At 36.6% G+C, this 26,546-nt stretch overlaps 1 protein-coding gene across 21 annotated transcripts in view; it reads right to left on the reverse strand.

Moving 5' to 3' along the window:
- Positions 1-26,546, reverse strand: part of ARPP21 (cAMP regulated phosphoprotein 21) — a 199,244-nt gene that overhangs the window by 105,119 nt on the left and 67,579 nt on the right. The window contains exon 1 of one of the 21 annotated variants that reach the window (XM_069859865.1): positions 14,342-14,427. The exons of the other annotated variants lie outside the window; for them this stretch is intronic. The gene's annotated coding sequence lies outside the window, so the exon portion shown is untranslated. Of the gene's footprint in view, positions 1-14,341; positions 14,428-26,546 lie in introns of those variants that run through there. 21 annotated transcript variants of the gene reach the window in all.

The raw sequence follows: 26,546 nt of genomic DNA on the forward strand, positions 1-26,546 counted from the left end.
GACGCTAACATCATTTTTTCATTGTCAGTGTACTAGAAGACTAGAGAAGCTTAAAACAAAATAACAAAAAAAACCCCATAAATTTCCCCAAGAAAACATCAGGAAGTGTAAAATACACTTACAGAGTGCAGCTACAGTTTCTTCAAACTTCAAAGTGTTTCTTTGGATACTTTTAAAAATACTCTTCATAAATAATGTTCTGAGGGGAAAAATAAAGGCAGGAAGAACAGCAGTCGCAATTGAGCTCTTCCTCTTCCCTCAATATAAATTTCCTCCTCCTCCATGAGGCAACTTACAAGTGATGACTAATCATTTACACACTACAATACGTAAAATACACTTCTGGTTGTTTGGGTGGGTTGTTCAAAGGGACTCAGGTTTCTATAAAATATTTCAGGGAACATATAAATAGCAAAAAAAAAAAATCAGTCAGAAAATAGCCATTAAGAGCAAAGCATTTTGATAGAAAATACACCTGTTTTCCATGCGTTTCCAGAATATCTGGTTTTTCAGCTACGAATGCGCTTTTAACTATTGTCAGTCCTGCAAGTGACAGCACTGCTATTGAAAAACATACTGGATTATTCTCTTTGTTGCACATCAACAGAAATGTCAGCAATGATTTGACTGTCAAAATCTTCAGCACTGAGATGACGCAAAAGGCTGAAAAAATGCACTTGTGTTATTTCATCCTCAGGTAGAAACCACAAAGCTTGTTGCTAGGCAAAACCCGCTTTCTTTATTTGCAAGCGAACAAAATTTCATAGGGGTATTGGGATTTCAGAAGCATTCAACAGGAACTTGTAGCCAAAATCTAAGCAAGTAATTCCTTAAAGCAATTAGAGTATCGCATATCACAATGAAACAGAAAATATGGGTGACCACCAAAACATTTGTAGAAACACTTAAATGGAAATATAACCTGTTTGTACAGAATCTACAAGCACCAGCCGATCACCATACACTGTGGAACAGAAATGCCAAGGGTTTTTTCCTTAAATTGCTTTCTTTATTGACAGGATTTTCTCTTTAGAAGCTGAGGGTACTATTGAGATTGAGCAGCTACTCCCAGCGCTCAAAGAGACAGGGATGGAAGAAGGTGCCCATGGTCATATATGTTCATAAAACACATAGCCGTGAGATTCCAAGAAAAGTTTTGTGAGAAGCAATACACTTAATTTAATGCAGGGGTTTAAAAACTAGACCCAGAAGAGCTGTCAAAAAGCACAGAATAGAAAGTTGGGTAAAAGCATTAGAAAGACCTCCTCAATGATCTGATAGCTGACCATCAACTGAAATTAAAGAGAGACATCTGACAAACCCTAAGAGCCCAACACAAAAGAGTAATTCCTTTCTGTATTATGCATTAGGAAACATTTTGATGGTCTCAGAGGTAATTTCTAGATCCTTATGCTCCCATGAGTATCAACACAACCTCTTGCAGATGAGGGGACGAGCAGACTTCAAGGCCAAACAGCATCCTCTTAACCACAAGCAGGCAGCAGCAGTAGGCAGGACTAAATCTTGCCAGAGTGAAACTCAATTGTTTTTCTTCCAAATAAAGCTGCTAAGCATAGGTTTAAAATCATTTGAGCTAAACAGCTTCTGTAAGTGAAAACTGGCTGATGTTGGTGGTACCTACACATCAGAATCCTTCTCATTGCGTAGTGATTCTCCAGTCACATAAACAGCTCACAGGTATGAGCCCATGAGCTAGAAGCATGTCAGTCATGATTTCCACTATGTAATATATCCATATCTATAAAGACAGCTATGACCCATTATTACTAACTCACTCATCAGATTCCTAGAAACCACTGGAAATAGGCTATGACATTATCTTAAGACTATCAGTACACACAGCCCTCAGTGTTGCCAAACTCATCTGGCTTAAAGCATAAACTTCCTGTTACTTGATATTTACTTAAGTATGCTGGTTCCTACAATCCAGCAGATCTACGAAAGTCTCAGATTTCACAAAGAAAACAAAAGTTTCAACTCTCTGTGGTGGCTCCAAAGAAAATCTTCAGGATATAAAACTTATTGTTTAAAAAAAAAAAAAAATTAAAGAAGAACTAAAACAAAAAAACCCACATCCACAAAAACCAACAAAAAAAGGTAAGTAAAATAAATCCTAGAGTTTTAGTTCTAACACACTACTACTCAGCTGTCAGTCCTAATCTTCAGGACCTACATCATTAGACAGGCAATACTATGTGCTCTTCCTCACTGTTTTCCCACGGAAATACACATCTGTACTTGGAAGCCAAGTTTGCTGCTATGTATTAGCACACCAGGAAAATAACCCATGCCTGTCCTCACAGCAAAATGCTTTAGTATGAAAAAGAAATTTAAACATAAATAAAAAATGAGGCTATGAAATGCATAGAATCCTACAAGTTCACTTGCTGTTACAAAGACTGAAGATGAATCCTTGAGTAGCAAGGACAAAAAAATATTTTTAAAGGCAATGTTTGAAACCTTGTTTTAATTCTCACCTGCTCTTGTCTCCATTTTGTCCCCTCTCCATCAACACTACATAAGCAGGTACAGCGACTGACTACATTTTCTGCTCGCACGTGCCACAGACCTTTGCAGGTAAAAGGTCATTTACACTCATTTACTACTGGCTCTTAAGCAGAGACTGTCAGCAGATACAAGTTTTTTTTTCCAGGAGTTACAGAAACATGAGCATCTGCGTACAAGTAACAGCACAGAAGCCACTGACCCACCTTAAGCAGGCCAGCAAACAACTTTCTGCGGCAATGGTGGTTAAATTTGATGAAAATGGGGTGGATTGAAATATATTAGATCAAATTTAGGTTTCAAATCCTACACAACAACCAGCTGTAGTTCAAAAGAGGCAATTAGAGGATTTGAGGAGCAGCATCCTAGCTGAAGCCTCTATCTTGGAATCACTCTGACTTTCCGCCCAACCTGCACGTGAAATCTAGTATATACAAATTATAGTAGGGATGAAAACAAAACAAAAAAAAAAAGCCATTTTTTCTGGTTTACACCTGATTTCTTTTTTCAAAGGGATTCTCTTGTTCCTAATGTATTGCCACCAATATTTTCCACTTTAATCACCTGTCAGAAGACCTCATGTCAATGACATCATCTCCAGACAAACAATAATGCCAATGTTCCTCTAGCTTGTCATACTTCAGCAAAGCTAAAAGCTTTACCCAGGAAAATAAATATAAATGGCCTATAGGGAGAGCCTGTTTTGATTTACTACTTAAGAAAAGGCTCAGAAAAAAAAACGTCCTTTTATCTGTCATGATGACCATTTGAAGTTTTCCAGCATCAGGATGAAAAGATATGAGCTTTTGAGTGATCTGGCTAATAAATGTCTATCACGCATGTTTACTAGGAAACAAGTAACACCCAAACTTTTAACAAGCTAATCAGATGCCCAAATGAGCACCCACAGAATGAGTTGTTTGCTTTAGCCCACCATTCCCTCCATTTCAAATACATATGCCATATTTCATCTCATTGTCAGCCACAAACCTGATAAATTTCCCTACAATTAAAGTCATTAACTGGTCTTGCTGTAATGTGGTGGAAAACAGCACAGCTCCCATGCCTTCAAACACAGTGGTTCCCAAACACCCTTCCAATGCACACAATCTCCTCGCAATACATGAATAATTTTCCTATAATCTTGTAGAGAAAACAATAGCCAACATAGGCAAATACACAATTCAAAGTGAAAGGGGGGTTGAAACACATCTTCCCAAATAATCAGTTCTATTTCTCAGCTATGAAATATAATAGTGTCACAAAGTCCTCTGTAGAGACTGATAGCTTTATTTTAAGATTAGAAGTGGTCTTAGAAGGATGCTCCAGTAATCTTACTGCAAGGATGTTCAAGAAATTCACTGCCTTGCAAGGACACCTGCTCCATTACCCCACTGTATACATTGAGTACTTTGTACATTTCTCTTCTTGTGCCAACAGTTGTTCTTCACTCTAAATAGCTTTCCAGATTTCTCCCCATAGTTCTCTTTTTCTGTAGGAAATAACTGCACGTCACCTCATTATTTGCTGTTAGTTTTGAAGAGGCCAATTCCCCTTGATCTTCAGCTAAACATTTCTATTACTACTCACATCTAGTCCAATTTCTATCCACTGGCAGTATGCTTCAACATTTCCTTTCATCTCTCGCACTGTTCCTCCACCAGGACTGCACTATGTGGAGACAGACATTCCTCCACCCATTGATGCACAGTGGGGAAAGCATTAGAGGAGCTCTGTTTTCACAAACACTAAAACCAGTTTAAGAGACAGTGAATATCATAAGGATATCCCAGAAGGCATATTGTTTCAGTATGAAATGCTGATCTACAACACAGTGTAAATGAGCCTGGGTTCCCTACAGAGGGGTCTCAGCAGTGCTGAGGGCAATTAGAACTACTGCAGAGTCTGGGAGCTGTCTCAGACTGAAGTAGTGTGACTACAGATGTCCAGCACAGTCTAGACAATTAGAACTGTTTGTGGTACGTCAGGATATGTCATTATACATAATAAAATCTGGAAGAATACATAGCTTACATTAGCTTTAATTTGAACAATACATATATTAATATTTTAGTTTAATGAAGGAGTTCTTGAAATGTTTTTTGTTTCTCCGAGTCAAGCTATCCCTACTCTTTCTTCCCTCAGTACCTTCTCTTTAATGTTTCTATTCTCTCACGTTATCACAAATTAAATCCATTTTGCTTTATACACAGGAACTGTAAAATTAATCTATTTCTTTACTCTGTTCCTCCTAAAGCTTAAGGACTTCGCTAGAAAACCCAACCATCCCTCATTTACATTTTGAGCACACATGCTTTTGAAGAATTCAGTCAAGGTAGACTGCAGGTAATAAATGAGCAGCCAGCTAAGCCATCATATCTCATTCATTAATAACCACTTGTGCCAAACACAAACCAGTTGAGTCCAAGAAGGGGAAAAAATTAAAAACAATACTCTAAACAAAACAAAAAAAAACAACCCAATTTTGGACTAACATAGTCTTTGCACAAAACTCTGGGCAGTTTCTCCCATAGTAAAATTTTTGAATACATAATACTCTGGATATGGATGGCACACAACTTATGACCAACTGCTTTACAGTTCTTCCAACATCAGCAGTGGATGGAGGCATAATCAGACCAAAATACCACAGGAAAATACCAAGTATCACTGAGTCTCACAAATGCTTTTCCTGATTTTTTTTTTTCTTTTTCTTTCCCAATTTATATAATGGACCCTATATTTCATCCTGCCATTTCTTGACAAATTAGGTGCATTTTCACTAGCACTAGCTTAATTGGCAAACCCTGAAAGAAAATAATTGCTAACAGCAAAGCAGCATTATGCTGATGAAACAGACCTGCACTTAACAACTAGAATTGCCTTAGCAGGCAAACACAGACTGCATAACAGCAAAAAAGCTTTCACATAAGAATTGAAAGGAAAAAACATGTTCTTGAAAGTCTCTTTTGATTACTAGCATTAAACATACTAGCTATTCCTGTTTGTCATAATACCATTTACTGACACAAAACTGGCCTGCAGATAAAGAAAAGTTCTTTCAAGAAAAATTAAAAAGCTATGAATTTATAAGATTTAAAAAAACCCCCACAAAACAAAAACGCCAAACCAAAAAAAAACCAAACCCATCACACACTATGAGATATTCTACTCCAACATTTAACTCTGCTGCTTGTAAACTGTGCAATTATGCTCTCTGTATTCAAAGACAACTGGTATCAAGATTGTTTTAATGCACAGTAAGTTGTCTGAGTTCATATTCCAAACAATTTTTATGTAATTCATGTCTCCTCTACCAAAGGCTAGACCCTTTGACAATTCCTAGTACAAGATTATTTTGTGATTTTGAATATATATTTTTTTTTATCTTCATCAGTGTAGAAACACTCACAAAATTTCTTCTTTATTGTGTTTAGCAGAAAACATATTGGAATACAAATGCTTAGTCAATGGGTTCTTTTGGATGTTAGTAGATGTAGGAGAGCAACATCCAGTGACAACAGTTTACATAAATAAAAATCTCAAAGTAAGCTTATTTTTCTAGACACCGCTATTCTGTCTAATATCTTGCAAGAAGTATAGACAAGATTTTGGCAATTTTCAATCAAATTTGAACATGCCCCCTATTAACTCCGAATACTACTTTTTCTTGTCAGATCAACATCCCCCTATATGCTCATTGTTTCAAGCCCTTCTGAAGAAAATAAAATTAAGGCAGAGACATTATCTTACTGTCTTGTAATACTACAGAGAAATTATAAATGCATAATGTATATAAATACCTATATGTTTCTATAAAAATGTAGATTTTATGTATCTTTACATTTTAACATATGTGTATTTGTATTCTAATTAAACATATTATCTTTTTGTTAGTCCCAAGAAAAGCAGTTATGTAGTAAATACAACACATCACAAAAAGAAACCTTAAGCATGCTATGAATTGCATTCAATACTCTATTTGCCATAGTTTCAAAAGGAAATGAATAAAAATGTCAATTATCCATATAAATTCGAACTTATAATTTTAAGATCCATGCTATAGAAGCCAATTAAACCATTACACAGTCCTGCACAACATTCCAAGGGCTTAAGTGCCAAATATCCTGAGTTTATGCTCACTTGTAGAAATGAAAAAGTAAAATCAACATTTGGATCTTTTGCCAGTTCCCTTGCCATTTCTAAAAACAGTTAGATTCCCCCCCCCAGGTTAAAACCCATTTTAGCATAGGTACATCACACTGCCTCATTACAGCATCAGTACAATGTACTACATATGGCAATCTATTCCAGAAGAAACAAACAAAAAAATCCAACTATAAAATAACAAGCAGGTATTTTAGACTATCACCGAGAGGTATAAATCTTCTTCAAAAGCAGTTAGAATACTCAAGAGAGAAAAGGCAGAAACCCAGGTTTACAAGAACCAGCAGTGCCAGTTCACAGATTTGCAGCTTTGGCTTCTGAAAAGATCTTGCCAGAAACCCTGCAGTTTCTGCATTATGTTTGCCTTTTCCAGTGGGCAATTCCAGGCCCCATGCAATATTGTGAACAAAAGAATAGGCAGAAAAAGTGTTTTGATATATGTTTGTGTTTTTCAGGGAAGAAATTATGACAAAGGAACGAAAGAGCACTAAACAGTTTTGTTAAAAATGTAACCAGCCACTCCACATCCACATCTAGCCAGAAAGCTTCATGACACATGAACTAATAAAAGAGAGCAATGAATACAGAGCAGAAACCAAATATGCAAGCCAATGTCCCCAAGGAATATGTCCTATTAAATTTAAAAGAGAAATATATATATATTTTTCATCAATAAGGACACTCAAAATTCAGATCAGAAAAGCAAAGATTTTTCTGAGTACTTTAAATCTTATAATACACATTGAAGTTTCCACAGTTCAAATATGATTTTAAGAAATCTTCTGTAATATCCAAAATTGTGTTTACCTGCTGTGAAACAATCTGTCTTACTTGGCACTAGAAACCACTAACTACATCAATGATCTAAAAATACTGACACTTAAATTACAGAAGAGATGTGCGGGACTGAAATTCTATAGCCTGTAATATATTTGATTCCCATTGCAGGATGGTCATATCACATTTTTTCATTGCTGTGCTCAGTATCAGAGAGTAAACAAAAAAAAATGATGATAAAGCACAACATTGAAATGGTAGAAAAAATACATTTTATGAAATTTTAAGAAGAAAAATAGAGGTGGTGGGACTTTCCTGACTATGACAAATTGATGTATATCAAGAGACAGCTCTATGCTACAGATATTTTAAAGTAAAGATATATTTCCAGTCTCAGGTCCAAGCCTGGACTTTAAAGAAGACTGTTGAATGGGACCTTCATTTAATAGTCTTCATAAAAAATAAAGGGCTTTCATAAAAATTCAGGAAGGTACCTCTAAGATTTCAGAATTAATGAGTACTTTGGAACTTCAACTGCCCTAAACTCTAACAAAAATTTCACACTGGCTGATTATGAACATTTTAGTGGTATTCAACCATGTAATCCAGTGACTAAAACATTCTAAACATTTTTAAAAGTCCATATTAATGCAATATTTTTCATCTATTTAATCATATTTTGAGTCCAGGTTGACCTTCCCCTTCCAAGAACTGAAAACACAATTTTGTGTAAAACACAAAGTCTGTTTGGTCAGTACTTCTTAATATGTAATGCTACGCTATTTGAGCCTCAGGATTTATTTTGATACCTTCAAGATTTTCAGAGGATGATGAAACATGACACAACTACAAGAAAAGGCAAGTCAATAACCACTCCAATCACTAAGTCCAGTTCTGAGGAACTACGATTCTTCTTGCATATCACCCTTCCTAATAAAAATGACCTTATCCTTCGCATTTTTTATTGTAACGTGTCAAAGTGCAATGGCAAGAATATATGCCCTTGTCTCTTCTTCAAATATTAAAATTTATCTGCCCAAGAACTTTCTGCAAATGACAACAAAAGAAGTAAAACTAGGTTGCTGTAGGTTTTGCTGCATATTCTGTAGGAAAACAAATCCCCCTCTGCTCAAATATTGACTACCTGTATCTACTGTACAATTTGAAATAGTTAGAAGAGGGAAAGAGGGGAGAATCACGGTGTCATAGAGAAGAATAAAGCAAAGGAACTATTCCACAAACCTCAAATGCTATAATACCTCAAAATCACACAAAACAATTATTAAATTTGTAATTGAATTAATTAAAACAGGAAAAAGCAAACAAACAAAAAAACCACAAAAATACCTATTACACGTTCATAATTTCAAAATGTGGTTAGAGCACCCAGTGATGTGTTTGATAGTACAGATTTTAATAGATACCAGCAGGAGCGTGTATAAATAGTTGCACACTAGCAAAGCTGCTGGAGAATCAATGAACTTTCAATAATGTATAACTTTCAAACAAATCCATATGACTCAGTGACATCATTCACCCCATTACAGAAATGAAAAAAAATCCCAGTTTAAAATACCACCAGTTTTCTTACCACAAGAAATTTCTCTTTGCGACTAAATGAGCAATCATATTAACAATATAGAAGTTATGGTAATAACTTACAACAAACTTAGGAGAAAACTTGAAAGAATATTATAAAAAAGTACTCAGAATTAGCTTCAGCTGATTTAGCGAGTGTACTTATTTTTCGAAAATATTTCAACTAAAATAATTGCATCACTGAGCAACATTCTCTATCTTCTTCTTAAAATTCAGACTTCCATAACGTTAGCTGGATTGCTTTTTGCTGCACAGTATTAACTGGGCTGAAGTTCTTTTCCTTTTGCTATTGCCTAGGCTTCAGTGTTGCATAGGTGATTTTTCACAGCCCTTACAGATGAGCATTGTCTTTTATATGCATGTACAATATACACAGAGTAACCTGACAAGTATAATTTTCTTTCTAATAAGACTGCTGCATGCCTCAAAAAAATAAAAGTATCTAGCAATAATCTCAGTGTTGTAATTTACTTTCAAGTAGTCCCGTAGCTGTCATTAATTAGAAAACTTGAGGGCACAGTACAAGCTGTCCTCTAAATATCTAAGTAACTTACCTTTAGAAAATTTCCATAATATAGGAAGGTCCAAGAACACACCCACCAGCAACTCATTTAAAGGCTCAACTAAACATCATCAGCAAATCTAGGTTTGTTTCAACTCGAGAACTGTGCCAGAAAAGCCCTGATTCTCAGAAACTCCTGTGTGCATGGAATCTGAACTCATTTCAAGCCTATGATCTCACTAAGTCTTACATCTAGCAGGTACTTTGTGTCAGAGAACAACTACATAGACAAAACACCGAAGAACAGTAATCCTTCTCTCTTCTTTCTGCTGCTCTTCCGAATCTCGGTTCCCCTGAACCAAGCTACTGAGTTAGACAGCCAGTTCATGGAAAACAAACATACAAGTTAGGACCTCCCTGACAGTATATGATGATAAAAATACTTGGTTTTATTAACATTCTGCCTCATCTGGACCTATAAGCAAGGAGTCTTTAAGTTGTGTCTGTCAGAGCTACTGTCTGACAATACATCTTCCAACACCAGCGTAACATTATCAGTAGCTGCAAAGATAATACCTGTGAAACTATGAAAAGCTGTAGCTGCTTCTCAAATATTTCAGATAATGCCATGCTTTTAAAGCCTAATTTGTCATTTTACCTAGAATTATAAAATGAAATGGATTGCATCCTGTTAGATAAGGGAAATGCTTTATAATCTATGTTTACTCAGCATCTCCCACATTTTGACAGGAGCTGCCTGGAGCTACCATAATGCAGGAAACAAGTCCACCAGCCAAAAGGAGACAGAATTGTGATATGTATGTTTACGGATAGAGACAAATCTCTATTAAAACTGTAAAAGTCCTTTCAGCATTCTGTTAATCAATATTAAACTGCACTTGCTCAAAATGTAGGACAATACTCTTCAACATTCATTAACCCCTAAGGAAAGTCAGAATCCAAAATATCACACATCCTTATGAAAATTCCAACTTCTTATCGTAAAAAGATACAACTAAATGGGATTTCTGCATTTCAACTCCAATTATAGCATATTAAACAAAATCATTGCAAATATCCTGCTGCTTCATACAAACTCTTGATTTCAATGGGAGATGTAAGAAGAGGATGATGGTAAAAAGCCTGGAGCAAACCAGTACTCCGATACTGAAAATGGAGCTATTTCTCAACCTGAGCAGAAATAACCACCCGTGCATGACCAGTTTCAGGTCAATCTTCCTGTCCCTGTAAGTTATATATGCAAGTCTTCAATTTGTCTGACAGACAAAACATTCAAACATCAGAATCGAATCAAACAGGATAAAGAAAGGATGAGACTGGAAGCAGGCTAAAAGGAGATGACAACAACCCAGGAGTCCCACCACTGAACTAGTGAACAAAGCAAGGCACGTTATACTGTCACAGCAGCTCGGTGATGTTAGCTTCAGCAATCACTATGAATTTACTTCTGTCCAGTTCAGGGCTTCGGTATTCCCAGACATCAACATGATGTAGTCTTGGCACAGGAACTGTTAATTATATGATAGTACAAGAACCAAAAGCTGGCTAGACTGCAAAATGGTACAACACTTACCAGTCAGCAGAAACAGAAACGGAATCTAAGTATCCCTTTATGTGTGTTGGTAAGCCAAAGCAATATTTCAGTCTGTTTTTCTAAAAACATTACAGAAACACAGAATCACAGAATGGTTTGGGTTTAAAGATCACCTAATTCCAACCCCTCTGCCATGGGCAGGGGACACTCCCCACTAGATCAGGTTGCTCAATACCCCTTCCAACCCAGCCTTGAACACCTCCAGTGATGGGGCAGCCACCTCTTCCCTGGAAAACCAGTTCCAGCACCTCATCACCCTTATGGTAAAGGATTTCCTCCTAATAGCTAGCCTTAATCTTCCTCTCTCCAATTTATACCCATTCCCCCTAGTCCTATCATTACAAGCCTTTGTGAACAGTCTCTCCCCAGCTTTGTTGTATGCCCCCCTTCAAGTACTGGAAGGTCTCTATAAGGTCTCCTCGGAGTCTTCTCCAGGCTGAACAACCCCAGCTTTCTCAGCCTGTCCTTGTATTGGAGGTGCTCCAGCCATCTGATCATCTTTGTAGCAGTCCATGTATCGGAGATCATTTGGAACTCACTGACATGTAATGTGGCCATAATGGGAGCTCACTGTTTCACACTTTTCGTTTCATTGCACGCTGTTATTTATTTCTTCATGCATTTGTTCTCATTGCAAAAACATTAAATGAAGGAGAAAGGCTTGTTGCTAAGCAGGGTTCACAGGGACAAGATGGCATTCATGACCTGATTCTTATCACCAGTGGGCAGAGAACAAAATTTACATGCAAAAGGAAAAAAAGGCATTAATGTTGCATTTCAAAAGATATTTTAAAAGACACAGAAGTCAAGATTTTCAAACTGATGGCTCCCACAGCATGCATAACGTGTTACAAGGAATATTCCATATTGCTATAGCTATGTTTTATGTCTTAATACACATGTGCAATTTAGCCTAGTTACGATTGTTGAGGGAACCATAAGCAGCCATCCTGACAATTTCATTCTCAGCTACAATGTTGTACTAATGGAGTTATGGAACTTAATCTCCTTGTTTGCTTCAAAAATCAGGGAAGAAAAGAAAGGAAAAGACACAGGGAAGTAAGGCAAGAAAGAAAGAGAAGGAATATAATAATTAATATGTGTTCTGATTATTTAAGTTCATGGTGAATTTGGCATTTCAAAAGAGCTAAGATCACCAAGTTTTAGGAAAAGTCGTACTTACACTAACACACTTAAAACACCATGCAGACAAAGCCACTAACCCTTGGATTTATTCCTTTGCCACAGCAAATCCAATGTGCATTAAAACCAGCAGTTAGATCCTCTTTACAGTGTTCCTAGCTATGACGCAGCCAGCCAAGAAAAGACTCATGTCTTTCAGTCAAGTTAAAGGCCTTACATTTTCCTTTAATGGGTCATAGTTAGATATTTCTTCTGTGGTTGAAGAGAAATTCTTTGGTCTACAATAACATGATATCAAAAATAATAGTAAGTGATGAAAATTTCTGAAGATGGACAAATTCAATCTAAAGGAAAGCAAGTTCCTTCTTCCCTTATCCCCGTGAGACACGAGGCCTATGGCCTAGCCTAACTTCATAAGCCATATGAAAAGACGTTATCTTGTAACTCTTAGGACGTTTACTGCTAGCAGTTGTTTATTTAGTTTGCATGTTTATTACATTCCCATCCACTTTTCATCTCTCCATATAGACAAAGCCTGCAAGACTGCACAATAGTTACATCAGCAGGACCTGACTAAACCTTTAAGTACTAGCATTACAATTCTGACTACTAATCATTATAATTTCCAGCTTTGGAGACCGTTCTCAAAACAAACAAACAAGCAACAGAAAAAACACCCCATCCACTCTCTCCTGTCCGTGTCAGTCGTGTGTCCCGTCCCCCCCCACCTGGCTCCAATCCACGAGTTTCAGCCTGCCTCTAGTCTAACTGGGTATCTAAGGAAAAAAAAGGTCTAAGTTTCTTTACATTTATATATGACTGTGGCTAAAGACAGGTGCAAAGGCTGCCAAAGGTAATTTCTGGTATGTTACTTTATGCCAAATATTGCTTTTTTTATTATACAAACAAAGTTTAGAATATGAAGGATTAATGGTCTCTTTAAAAGGCATTACCTGATGGAACTGCCCAAATTTCAACTGTCAGGTTCAACCAAGGGTTCTTCTCCTTTCTTGGAAACCTTCATTCTTGGAAATATATAGACCTCATAAAATCAAAATATCAATGCACGGAAAGAATAGAAGAATACTGAGACAGACTAACCAGACTCCAGCATTCATACTAGTTGCCTGATGACTCAAAATTAAACAGTGAGGCAGGACTCATTGAAATGTCAACTGAATGCAACCTGTTCTAGTCATACTGGTCTACCAAAATGCAGACCTCTCTAACGTACTTGCTTTGACCAATAAAAGTTCTATTTTAGAAAACCAACATGTCCCAAAATATTTACCTACCGATCCACACACATTTACAGAATCAAGCTTCTTTCACTGCAAGTGGCTTGTCACCAATTACATAACATCAAACAAAGGATAGCCATGGGAGAAGAAAGGCAATGATGGATCTTTTCAACGATGGTTTTAAAACCAACAGTGAACGAGAAGCCCAGTGCTTGTAAACATTCTGTCTACCATGTGCAATTCTGATCCATGCTGCTTGAAGCTTGTGAGACCAAAGTGGCATGATGAGAAACTTCCATCCTTATGACAACTGGCCTGATTCTTGCCTGTCTTGTCTTCTACTGAAAAATGATGCATCTCTCACATTCTGGCTACAGAACATGACAACAATATTATTGTTCTGGAAGCTCTGACATAGTCATTTTCATACTCAGGCTGTTCTAAGAAATGAAGTATCTGACATTTCAGTACATTGCATATCCAAAAATGGGATACGTTACATAGCCGCCTAAAAATACTCTTGTCATCTTAAGAGATAAAGAACTAAGATTATTGACAGCAATACTGGGCAGTATTAAAAAAAAAAAAAATAAACCAGGAAAGAAAGCAGAAAGCAAAGCAAGAGTTTCAAAGGTATTCTTACTCCTGTAAGTTTCCACAAATCAATTAACTAACTTTAGGTTTATCAATAGCATAATAAAGGTACCAATTTGAAGACATACAGTCTTTAGGAAACGCTTGCTCACTCACTACCAGGAGAATGTGACTTACCTTCATGAAAAGAACCACTGATGCTACACATGCATCTGCCTCCCATACTCATTTGGCTGCATGAAAGTGGGTCTCTGCCTCTATTTCTCCATCTGCTGCCCACCTATGCCTGTTCAACGTAAAGGACCCTTTTTCAGTGTGTGGGACTAAAAAGGGAAGAGTTTAATATACATTTGATTTTGGCTGCAAACTCTAGGCACAACTGCAAAATATAACTCTTACAGATATTTTATAAAGGAGGTTAGAATCAGTCTGTTAAAACAATCTGTAAGACTTTTCTCCTCCTCAAAGGGCTTCTCAATACAGAAACTTCTGAAGCATGAAGTCTCAAACAAAGCAGCGATAATTAAGAGTGGCAGTTGCCATATTTTTGGTTGGTACCACCACTGTCATAGGCTACTCCCTGAAGAAAAACAAAACACTTGACTATCCAAGCATCATTCATAGAGAATTATAAGATGGCATGCATACTGCTGATAGCGCACACACTACTGGAAGACTTCCTCCAGTGGATGTTCTTTATTATTACTTGCCCTTTATTATCAAATCCCTTACTATTATGCTCTGTACTGTAAGAATGTTTAATTTCTGGATAGCCACTTTTTGGGGGTTGCCAAGGTTTCAAATGCAACAGAAGAAACTGGTTTCAATTTCATTGGAAGTAATTTTCTCAATATGTGAACATTTAATATCTTGTAACAATTGATTCAAATATCAGACTGCACTGACTTCTTGCCACAGCAAAATCAGCAGTATTTCTGCTGAAGTTGTGATTGGCAAAGCTACTGTTCCAAACTTCTACAGAAATCAAAGCTCTTCTGATTTAAACCCAAACCAAGCATTAAGAGGTTTGGATAAGTGTCCTGACAAAACTAACCAAAATACGATGAAGTATTTAAAGAACTTTTCAAATTTTCTGAAAGTAAAAATGTCTGCCTAATTCTTTTTTACGTCTACTTCTTCAGTTATAACAATATCTTATGAAAAAGGTTTGCTGACTATATTAAATATTTATATCAATCAAAGTATGTGAACCAGTATTGCACAAATCCAAGTTTCATATACCTAGTTGGAATCCCTGGCAATTCGGATAGGGGTAAAAAAAGAGAAGGAAAAAAAAAATAGTAATATACAGCCTAAGGTCTGAAGGGATAATTTAAGTACATTAAATTTATTTCTGTTTCAAGAGACACAACATAAAACATTTCAATGGTCTTTAGTTCCTCTGCCAAGCACTTCTCTGAATATGTTCCAAACTCAAAATTACCTCCCAGAAGAGTGTGTCAGATTGGGGCTTTCTTTCATTGTTTCTGTTTTTTTTCCTGTATAACAGATTAATGGTTCCAGATGTGAACTGGGAATGGTGAAAACCTTTGCAACTGCCAGAGTTTTCTCTTCTTGGTCCTTTAGGAGATTCTACAGGAACCAAAGGAAGTCAATTTGCTTTTCATCTATGGACTATCTCTCGGGGAAGCCTGATCTCACAGGTGTACCTCAAAACTCAGACCTCCTTCTCTCCCCAAATACATGTTTGTAGATACTTCTTACTGCCTCAGTTTGGTGAAATTGCCCAATATTTTTATGGTATTTCAGAGCCTCTGACAATCTTTAGAAAATAAAGAAGCAGAAGCAGCTGATTAGGTCCCCTCTTTTTAAATTAAAAATGTTATTACAATACTGATCTTTTTGTCTCTTTTGGGGTTTTTTTTTGGCAAACACCATATCACATATTTATGTTACTGGTGTATACATGTGATTTTTAAGTACCAGAAATCCTTTAATTTATTTGGTTAAATTTAACCTAAACCTAATGATTTGTATTCCTTCCTCCTATCTTAGCTCTATTTTACTGCTTATGACCACAGTGAATGCAAAAATTTAGTTGCAGTTAAATACAGCTGAGCATTGTATATTCATACGTGTGAATACATAGAGGAAATATGTGCATGAGTAAAATCAGGCAAAATAAGTCACTGAATGATGACTGCAGATCTACCTATTTTCACATAGTTCTGTGAAAAATAATTTCAGCTGAGCATCATCCTACTGGGGACAAATAGTCCTGTAGCCACTGACACATACACATAATTTAACACTAAAACATTCACAACTGTTTTAGCAGATCAGACCTAAGCTTTTTGCAGCATTAAATCCTAAAGAATTGCATATGCAGGCTAGTGACACATACGGCAGAAAATTTATGCTTCTGACTCACTCTATGTATAAATTTACTGAACAGAAGCACCCTTTTAATTGCTCCAACAATGGATATACATTCTCATCAGACAAAACAAACACAACAGTGTGTAACTCAATCTATACTTCACCATAGTAGGAAAACACTGTCTTCCAGCTCTACTGGCTGATATAAAAGGTTTTATCACACAACCTTACCTTTCAAGGAGTAAAAAATGATGAACGCATTAATATTTTACTGATGCTACAGCCTTATTTTATTTCCAAATCTGGCTTTGGACTTTATGAGTCTAGCTCTTTGTTTTTTCAAAATTTAAAATGCATTACACATTTTTAACAGCATAAGAAATGATTAAAGAAGCCAGCAAAGACAGGGAAGCTGTTCTTGCATAGACAGGGAAGAGAGGATAGTCCTAAGGGTGTTCCCTGGTTCACAGAGACGTGGGAAATCGGTGATCTCATGATAACAGAAATAAAAAAAAAAAAATCAAATGAACTCAAGGGCAGAGAAACAGGTTGTTACTGAAGTAAAATATTAATAATAATAAAAAAAAAGTAAGACTTGTTAGAGCTAGCTGCTGCAAGCAGAAAATTGTAAAACAGCAAGAGAAAACTTGGAGACAAGAGAGGCACAACGCTCCAGGGCAGGTGGAAAAGAAAAAGGACAACTTAAACCTTTCTTTTATATTGAGAACAAAATTGGTAAAGCAAGTAACACACTTGTCCCAGACCTTTATTCATGGCTGGCAGCCCCTCAGATAAGCAAGGAAACAGGGGATACACGAAGAAGGCTACCTGTTGCACAGCAGTCAAAATTACTCCTTAAAATGAGCCTACAATAGCAGTAAAAAGAGTGTAAAAATGCCTAAAATTAATGGCATGGAGCCGTTATACAAGAACTAGTAAGTGCTTTAATAAAAAAAAAGCAAAATTTTATTTTTATCCAAAAGCCACTGATTTAAGCAGCACCCACACGTATGCGCCAGTGACATGGAGAACTAGTTATCTCAGCACACAAACTTCAGTGATGTCCAGGCCACATTCATGAGTGAAACTGTGACACTACAGAGTCAGTAGAAGCTTTAAAGGTAAGAGTCAGGACCTCTCACACACACAGAGCCCGGCAAACCAGATGTCTGCATGCCAGTCTCCAGAAAAACACCGTCAAGCGAGAAATAAGAGATTCTAGTGGTAAGTAAAAGTCTCAAGATGGAAGTTAAGGTTTATGCAGAGACTTGAATAGCAATTTAATTCTTATGTATACCTACACAGTCATTACAATATCATACATTTTCATGACAAGCATTAAAAGACTGTTAAGAAAAATATTTCTATTTTAATAATAAAACATAGATAAGCAAAAGATTCATTGTAAATATTTTTGTAAATATCCTAAAGTACATAAAAAACACTTTAGAATCACATCTTTCTTAGGAAAACTAGTATTTTTAAAATATTGGATAGAACTCAGCATAGGGACTTAATTCACATGCTTGTAACAAAACAGGTGATGTCTACCTTGTAACTTTCCCAAAAGCTTCCCCCTCAAAATGTTTTGTCTATTAAACTTTGACCTGCAAAATAAAAATTTGCCTGCTTAAGTGAAACCTGTGTGCATATTTAGAACTGTCACTTGTGGATGCATTCATTTTACTTGTACATATCAAAAGTTTAAAAGTAAACAAACAACAAAACCACCAACACACTGTTTGAAAAACTACACTGACAAGGACTAATCTGAATAAATGCTATACATGAACACATATTTCTAGACTTAGTATATAAAATATGCCAACTGAAAGGAACCTATAAATTCTTCCAAGCCTTGCCTCAGGTATTGAAACTTTTAAATTTTAACATGGTTGTGACTTTTGTTGTTTTTAACATACGGTGATTTTTTACTCTTCAAATACTGTTTCTCTTGTACCTATTCCAATGCTTCAACATTATCACCTGCTAAAACTACCAGAAATGTATTATCACACAATTTGTCTGGAAAACAATCACTAAACCGAGACAGTAATAGCCAACAGTGACAGCGAAGTATAACAGCAGCAACTGCAAAATGAATGTCTTTGTATCTGCTGTAGACTGAAGAACTACACACAGATAATAACTGTGACTGAGATAACTTGTTGAAGGTACCATAACTTGATTTTATCTGCCAATATTAACAGAGGCAAAGTGCATACTCCTATAGAGTGTCTTTATTATAAGAGACACTAAAATATCTAAATAAGGAGAAAAAACACATTCATGGAATTGAAGCAGAAAAATTAGTATTTCCTTCCAGATGAGGCCACTGAGGAATACACAGGTTAAATGAGTAATAAAGTTGGTCAAAACAAAGGCTAGAAGGGTAACCAACATCATCTTCCCAGGACACATGGCTATCATTCTCCAGCATCTCCCATTCTGCAGTGCTCCCTCAAAACACAGACACTTTTGGTGGTAGGTAATGAATGTGTGTGTATGAAAAGGACACACTAACGTAACTGTAAATATATTTATAATTAAAAATATTTTGTGGCTAGACACGAAGATCTAGGACATGTAAAAAAAAAAACCCAGAAGTTCAGCATTTTTAACAGTAGTAATGATAATCAGGAAAATCATGCTTCTTTTGTATGACCTCCTAAAGCACATTTTAATGAACCACAGCCTCTGGATCAAACCCCTTTAGAAAGTCTTACTACTAGTAGTACAAGATAATAGGTAGGAAAGTGAGAGTGAGAGAAATGCTTTTCTTTATGCAAAATTCTGTCTACATGATCCATTTTGTTACAAATTTAATTAGACCAAAATAGCACTTACAAGCAATTCATCATAATGGCTCAGGTTCATTTCCTAGGAGAAATGAACTACAAAATAAGCAGCGTGCAAGCCTACATCATAACAGCAACAACAGACGGGGGGAAAGCGCGTAGTCATATCAGCATCTGACTACTAAAGTTATGGCTTTTTAGTTATTTACAATACATGCAGTATTTAAAGTATTCTTCATATTTCTTCTACTAGAATGATTAGCAGTACCTCCTACTTCTCCAACAGTCATTCCATATTTCACTTACACTGGAGGCATACTCCAGCCTCAAAATAACCCAGAGTAATACATCAGCTGTACACCCACTAAAGTCCCCTATAGAGTACCTGAACAAGGCAATCTGTAAGGACAATCAGCTCAATTTCACTTTGAGTCTGCTTTCATTACCCGAGTTAGAATTCACTTCTTGTGCTTTCCAAAGCCTTTCCGGGAATATCCATTTATACCACGGGTCTTATCCTTACTGTCTACCATGTAGTACAACTATCAACATATTGTACAGATGTACTTCAGATCACCACATAATGGCTGGACAGCTTTACTTTTCCCTGGGGAGGGCAAATGATGCTGAAAGTACATTTTTTGTTTAAAAGCAATTCCTTATGGTTTGTTTTCTACCTCTACTCAGTCCACAAATGAATCTTTGTTAAATTTTAAGTTTCACGCTGATAAGACATGGTGGGCTGCCTATTCTCCTTCCTGGGGCACTTCCACGCTTCTTAAAGATGAGCACAAGGAAGGGAAATTAAGTGCTTGAGTATATTAGTGAGAAAAAAAAATAAAAAAAGAAGAACAATAAGGACTTCTATTGCTTAAATATCTTCTTCCAAGTTACTGTCTCACTCTCATTCCTACCTTGAAAATGTTTCATGTTACTCGCTAACAACACACCTATTTATCTGTCTTTGCTTTTTGGAAAACGCATTTTTGGGGAAAGTTGTTTGTAATTAGGATATTGATGTAGCATACAGTTTGCCAACTGATGCTATCTGTAGCATTTGAATTTGTAGCTATTCCCACTGTCAGGAAGGCTCCCTTTTAAGATATATTTTTACAAGCATTCACTCAAAAAGAATAACCCCAAATTATCCAAGTAACCTCAAACAGTCATTTGAAAGCACTGAAAATCTGTTCCCTTCATGAAAAATAAACAAACCTGTCACCACATTTCACTGTCCATACCACAAAAAACTCTTTAAAAGGCCGTAGCCCTGTTTTTCTGTTAGTGAATGAGCAAATGCATCCTCTCTCTTGGCAGACTGGTTAGCCAATTTGTAAAACGGTCTCCTTTTGTCTCTTGAAGCAAACTGGCATTTTATGACTATCACACCAACCACCTATAGCCTGTGCAGGGAAGAGGGGAACAGGTCTCCATCGGCCCATTACCACTGCTGGACTTATTCACAAAACACACACTTCACAGCTAGGCATTAGTGGAAGTATTTCTCCTGTAGAGGCATATACTGTTATTCACGCTAACGGTGCCAGCCAAGGGTCGCCATCCTTGTCGTAAGCTTGGGGGTATGTTTTGGCTGTTTTGTTTTTTTTCCCCACATCTTGTTTTTACTGGAATGTCAGGAAAAAAAAAAAACCAACTAGTTTTCACCAATAAAGTTTTAAAGTTTCCTCATTTAGTTGACATTAGTCAGCAGAACAGTGCGCGTTGTCAAGCCTGCACTTTGCATCTACACTCATTCTTGTGGGCTGAAGAACACAAAGCAACGTTACCTTCAGAGTAGCTTCCCTTACCGCATAACAGGATTTCACCTGTTCCATCTTCTGAAATTATAGGAAAGCTGAAAACAAGTGTTTCATTTATCTCCCAAATGCCATCTAGTTGTTCCACTATCCACTACATTGGAAAGGCACTTTTGCCAAAGACCAGCAATACAGTCATTCGGGAAACATTTCAACTTAGTTTTACTCAGAAATACAAATGTTTTATTATAAGTTCATGTACATTCACATATTTTAAGGTCTCTTTTTGGAAGGATCGTCTAGCCGTATCTGCTACAAACCCAGAAATCAGCTACATATTTCTCTGAGTTGCAGCAATAGGGTTGCATGGACTAACATTTCCATGTCTTTAATTGGAAGAATTAAGACTAGGGAATTAAGTTAATAGAAGCAAGAGCATTCCTCCAGTCAACTTAAACCTAGGCTAAGTGAAAAACAAGTCCATGTCACTCTGCTACTAGAGACATTTATACACAAGCTTTAAAAAAAAAATAAATAAAAATATCTCCTTAGCAAATAACTGAACACAAGAATTCAATTATCACCGAGTACGTTGAGAAGAGTATTGGCACCACCATTTGCGGAATAAACGACCTGTTAGTGTGAGATCTCTCTAAAACACAGAATGACTTGGTACAACACAGAATTTTGTCTTGAACTGGTGAGAGATTTCTTCAGTTCAATGCTGCTTAAGAGATAACCAAGCTGACTGTCCGTCAGTCTGAAGATTAACCCATTAATAAAAAATAAAAAAAAAAAAGAGAAATGAGTTTATGAGTTTATAACCACTATACATCATCTGTTCAGACTGCTGCCATCATTTCTTAATTAGGTTTTGGAATACTCGGAATGTTACTTTCATAATAAACAGAGTACAGCAGGCAATTAGTGAACTAGGCACTAATGGCAATCAGATTACTGAAAATCAAATAACTGAATTAAATCCATAATTGGCAGCTGAATACAGGGACTTCTGCTGTATCTCAACAACAAAGCATGAAAAGAGATTAAACCCCCCCCCCCCAAACAAAATGTAGAAATAAAGATTAGATTTCCAGGAATACTAAATTTCAACTTTCTGATGATGGCAGCAAACCATGCTTCTTCAAATATATCAGTCTTCCTCTTCAGTGAGAAATTTCAGCCAACAGGTCTCTAGTTGCTGTCTTTACAAGAAACTTCCATACACTTTAATTGACAAAAAATGGATTATGTATAAGCATAGGTCCTCAAATGTAGACAGCTAGATGTCTTAGTAACTATTTTTACAATCAGTCTCTTCCACTTTTGACAAGGATCTATGACCACACAATCATTACAATCAAAGTTATAAGAAGAATATGTAACCTTCAGCTTTTGGTGCAGTTTCCAAGCTTATTCAATATGTGTAAAGACACGAAATACAAAATACTTCTCCATATAAGAACTCCATCCTATTTCCTCTTTTCACTGCATGACCCAGCAACATAGTAAAATGTATCTCAGGTAATGCATTAGAAGCTAAGCTAGCTCTTGGGATCCCCTGCTCACTCCACAGTCAGAACTCCATCTGAAAGGCCACAGCACCAACATGCAAGATTTTGACAACAAAGACACCATCAAAAGTACTTAATTTTGTGTCATTTCCATTACATTTTATTTTCTAAGCATCGGACAAATATGAATTTTATTGAAAATATTACTAATTGAAAAAAAAAATCTACATAAATACATAAGAGCATTCAAGACACAGTATTTTCTAGGAGCACCAAACATACGCACTATTTTATGAAGCTACTGAATTTGAACAGAGGCCCCAAAGGTACGTTAGTATAAGCTATACACAAAGTTCAAGAGAACAAAGTCTTCCAGATTCCTCCACAAAACCTTTTGCTTCACAGATACAATCAGAACTGTTTAGCACTCCTTCCCTAAGGGACACCAAAACAAAGTCCAAAAGACCTGGGAACTGGCAGATTTTGAATGAGGATAGCATGCTTTATAGAACACGTTTTATTACAAACTGACTGTCCAAATATTTACAGAATTACGTTACTTTTAAAAGTTCGCTATTATATGATAAATGAATAGAAGTTTCCAGCCATTCTGAACACGGACGGCAACTGATGTAGACATAGGCAAGAAACAAATGCTGGGAAATGTGAGCAAATGACGAAAAACCAAGAAAAGTCTGAAGGATTAGTTTAGCAAAGGGAAGTTCACACAAGGGGCACAATTTACAAAAGCCCAGCATAAAGAATTGTCAGACGATGTAAGAACACAACAGAAACAATCGATGCATGTGTGGAAACAGCCACGAAAGAGGGAGACACATAAATGCTGGAGACTGCTTGAAACATATACATCAAAAAACAAAACATAGAAAGAGTCTATATTAGGACTGCACTGAATTCCTCCAATACTTAACCTCCTGCGCTTTCAGCAACCTTTAAGTAAGGGCTACAAACTCATTTTAAGGAAGATCCCTTGTCTGCACGTTACACCTAAAGATATAGTAAGTCTCCTAACTTAAATGTGTTTTACTTCAGACTTCTGTTGCCAGAAGAATGCAACGCTAGCTCCCCTTAACAGTTTTCTTCTCTGATGAGGTTGTAAGCCTATCTGCAGTTATTTCCAATTTTACAATGCTAATAACAATCACACCTCAAGTTACTGGCCCCAAACCAAACCATCAGAGGTTAGAAATGGAGCCTCTGAATTCCTTTTATTAAAAGCATCTCTCTGGCAGTGACTAGACATTGAAACTGCTTGTAAATTCAGGTGATGTTCTGAGGAGCATTGGTATGTTACACCATCATCTGTCAGCATCATTTCAACTACTGAGTATACGCAATAGATTATATATTCAAGGGGGATTCTTAACTATGCATCAGAAGTACTTGGGTCACTTATGCTTCTCCTTTGTTACGATCCCAAGTCAACACACATCCAGCAAAAACATTCCCACGCCACAGAATTTGCTCAGTCTGCCGTTATTTTTTAGGCAAGTCAAGGACCGAGAGCAACTGCAGTAATACCTGAAAGTACTGAAGTAATCAGAACAGTTTCATTTTTCCACATACTGAAATCATGCTGTTTAATCAATAAAATGTTTTAAGAAGTGCCAATATTTTACTGTGTTGTTTTCTGACATGCTCTTATACTGATGCAGTTCTATTACAGATGGCTTTGAAGTGCTTGACAACATTAATGAAGACGTGACATAAGTATATGTTATTAAATAAACACAAACAGGAATAGATGCCAAAAGAATCTACGTTTTGACTTTCATTGCCTGGACCTGGAACATAAATGTAATGTAGAAGAGTTAGCAGCGATTCTTTGAACATATAGCTCTCTAAGAAATGATCTGTGGAGGAAAAATTATAAATAGCCTTTGTGAGTACAAATTATGTTCTCTTCTCCTTCCTGAAAAAAAAAACCAAACCCTGAGGAGTAACAAAAACATCAAAGAAATATGTGGGCTTTGCAAGAGGTAGGTGCTTGCCGCATCTTCCTCCCGCATTGCGGAAACAATCATGACGGAAGAATGAGTGGACAGGGTGCCTGCAGAAACCACAGCCCAACAACTATGGCTATATGGCTACCGGTAGCATAACCACAGGCAGCCAAAATGTTGCATTAAGATTTGTGTCTCAGTCTGCTTTTTTGTACCAATCCTTCTCTGTAAATACAAAGCCCTCTACAGAAAGGTGTGAATTTATGTACTCACAAGGCACATTATGCTATTTCAGTAAATACCTGACTAATTTATGAGGCTACTGGCATGTCGAGACTAGAGCTATTAAGGACAGAGACCAATTTATTCTCATAGTACGTAGCCAGTTCTTCCACACTCTTGCATTCCTCCCCAGGACTCAGCCATCAGCTTCACACACTGACATTAAGCCAAGCTAAGCATCATCATCCTGTAGCTGCCCTCAGACCCTGGCAACAATTTTACTATCTTCTTTTCTCTTCTGCCAGGTAGGTGGCAGAAAAGAGCAATTCCGCAACAGCAAAATTAAGAAGATTTAGATCATTTACAATTCCTGTAACCTCAGATCTGAAGGGATCAAGTGTGATTGCACTGGAATACACACTTTGTCCTGATCCTCCATGCACAGACGGGGATCACATCACATGCGCAAAGTTTTTATTATCAACATTCTTTTTAAATCAGAAAACAAATGATATTGAAAATAGGCTACACAACTATACATTTTATCTGGGTGATGCAGAACTCCAAATTACTTCATCACAAGAGACTATCTCCTGAAAGTCCTCCTTTCCTTTGTTGTCCTTCTAATTCTGATGCCCCATAACCTATTTCATGCTACTGCTGCTAACCCTTCATTACATTCCCTAACCTCAGGCTCTGATTTTGAGATGGGACTTCTTTGAAATGCTGTAATTTTCATCAGTACACAGATTAAACAAAAGGTACATTACCCATCAATAATAATTCATTGTGTTCAGTATCTAACAGGACTCTTACACTGCTCGTCACAGTTCTTGCCACTAGAGACCACTCCATTTTGCTGCTCAGATGCAGAACGAATTGCTATACTGCAGAGAAAAAGCATGTTGAAATACGTAAGGCTGGTAAACATAACGCATTTTCCAATTTAGTTAAACTTGTTTCCTATGAATTAAAGCTTTCCTAAAACTCATACCTGAATCAAATATGGGTTTTGCTGTCACTTTTTTCATGACAGTATGTGTTATGAAATATGGCATTTTAAGATGCCCTTAAGTTACTATTTATTCTTTCCCTTTAGATCTACCTTCAGAATCTTCTGGAGTTTTTGGTTTTGATTTTTTTGGTGGTGGTGGTAATAGAAAGCCCTGATTTTTTCTTAAAGGAACAAACCCGAAAACCATGAAAGTCAGACCTCCTAATCTTAGATTTCACGGCTTATAAAGTACACAAATTATAAAGCCATCAGACATTAAAATCTGTAGCAAGCCTTTAGAGTGGACCAATTTATTTGATGTGTTTCTCCTAAAGCTTTTATGACACCATAAACATCTCTGACTCCATGACAAATACTTTACAATACATTGCCCATTCAAACGACTCTAAACGTTATGCCAGTGGCAATATATTTAGAAATGGAATAGTCACTTGAAAAACTTAAAAGTTAAGTTTGAACTACTTAGATTTACTATTTACTTCAGTGCAACTGAGTGCAAAGCATATTAAATTGAGTTCAATGGCACAAAAGCACAATGTAGGACTATTCTCCAGAAGCGCACCATGTTGTACTCATTTCACATGAAAGCATCAACTCCAAAGTCTGCTCCCCAGTAAAACTTCCCATTGATTTCAATATTAATGAGATTGAAGCGTTCAACTGTACATTTAAAACATTTCTAATCACTGCAGTCTATCTGCATTAGCTTTGTTCAAAAAGTCTTGTCATCTCAAAAACAAACTGTGACAACTTTCTTCACAGTAAATAAAGC

The sequence above is a fragment of the Phaenicophaeus curvirostris genome, chromosome 6 (genome assembly GCF_032191515.1).
Source record: "Phaenicophaeus curvirostris isolate KB17595 chromosome 6, BPBGC_Pcur_1.0, whole genome shotgun sequence".
Lineage (NCBI taxonomy): Eukaryota > Metazoa > Chordata > Aves > Cuculiformes > Cuculidae > Phaenicophaeus > Phaenicophaeus curvirostris.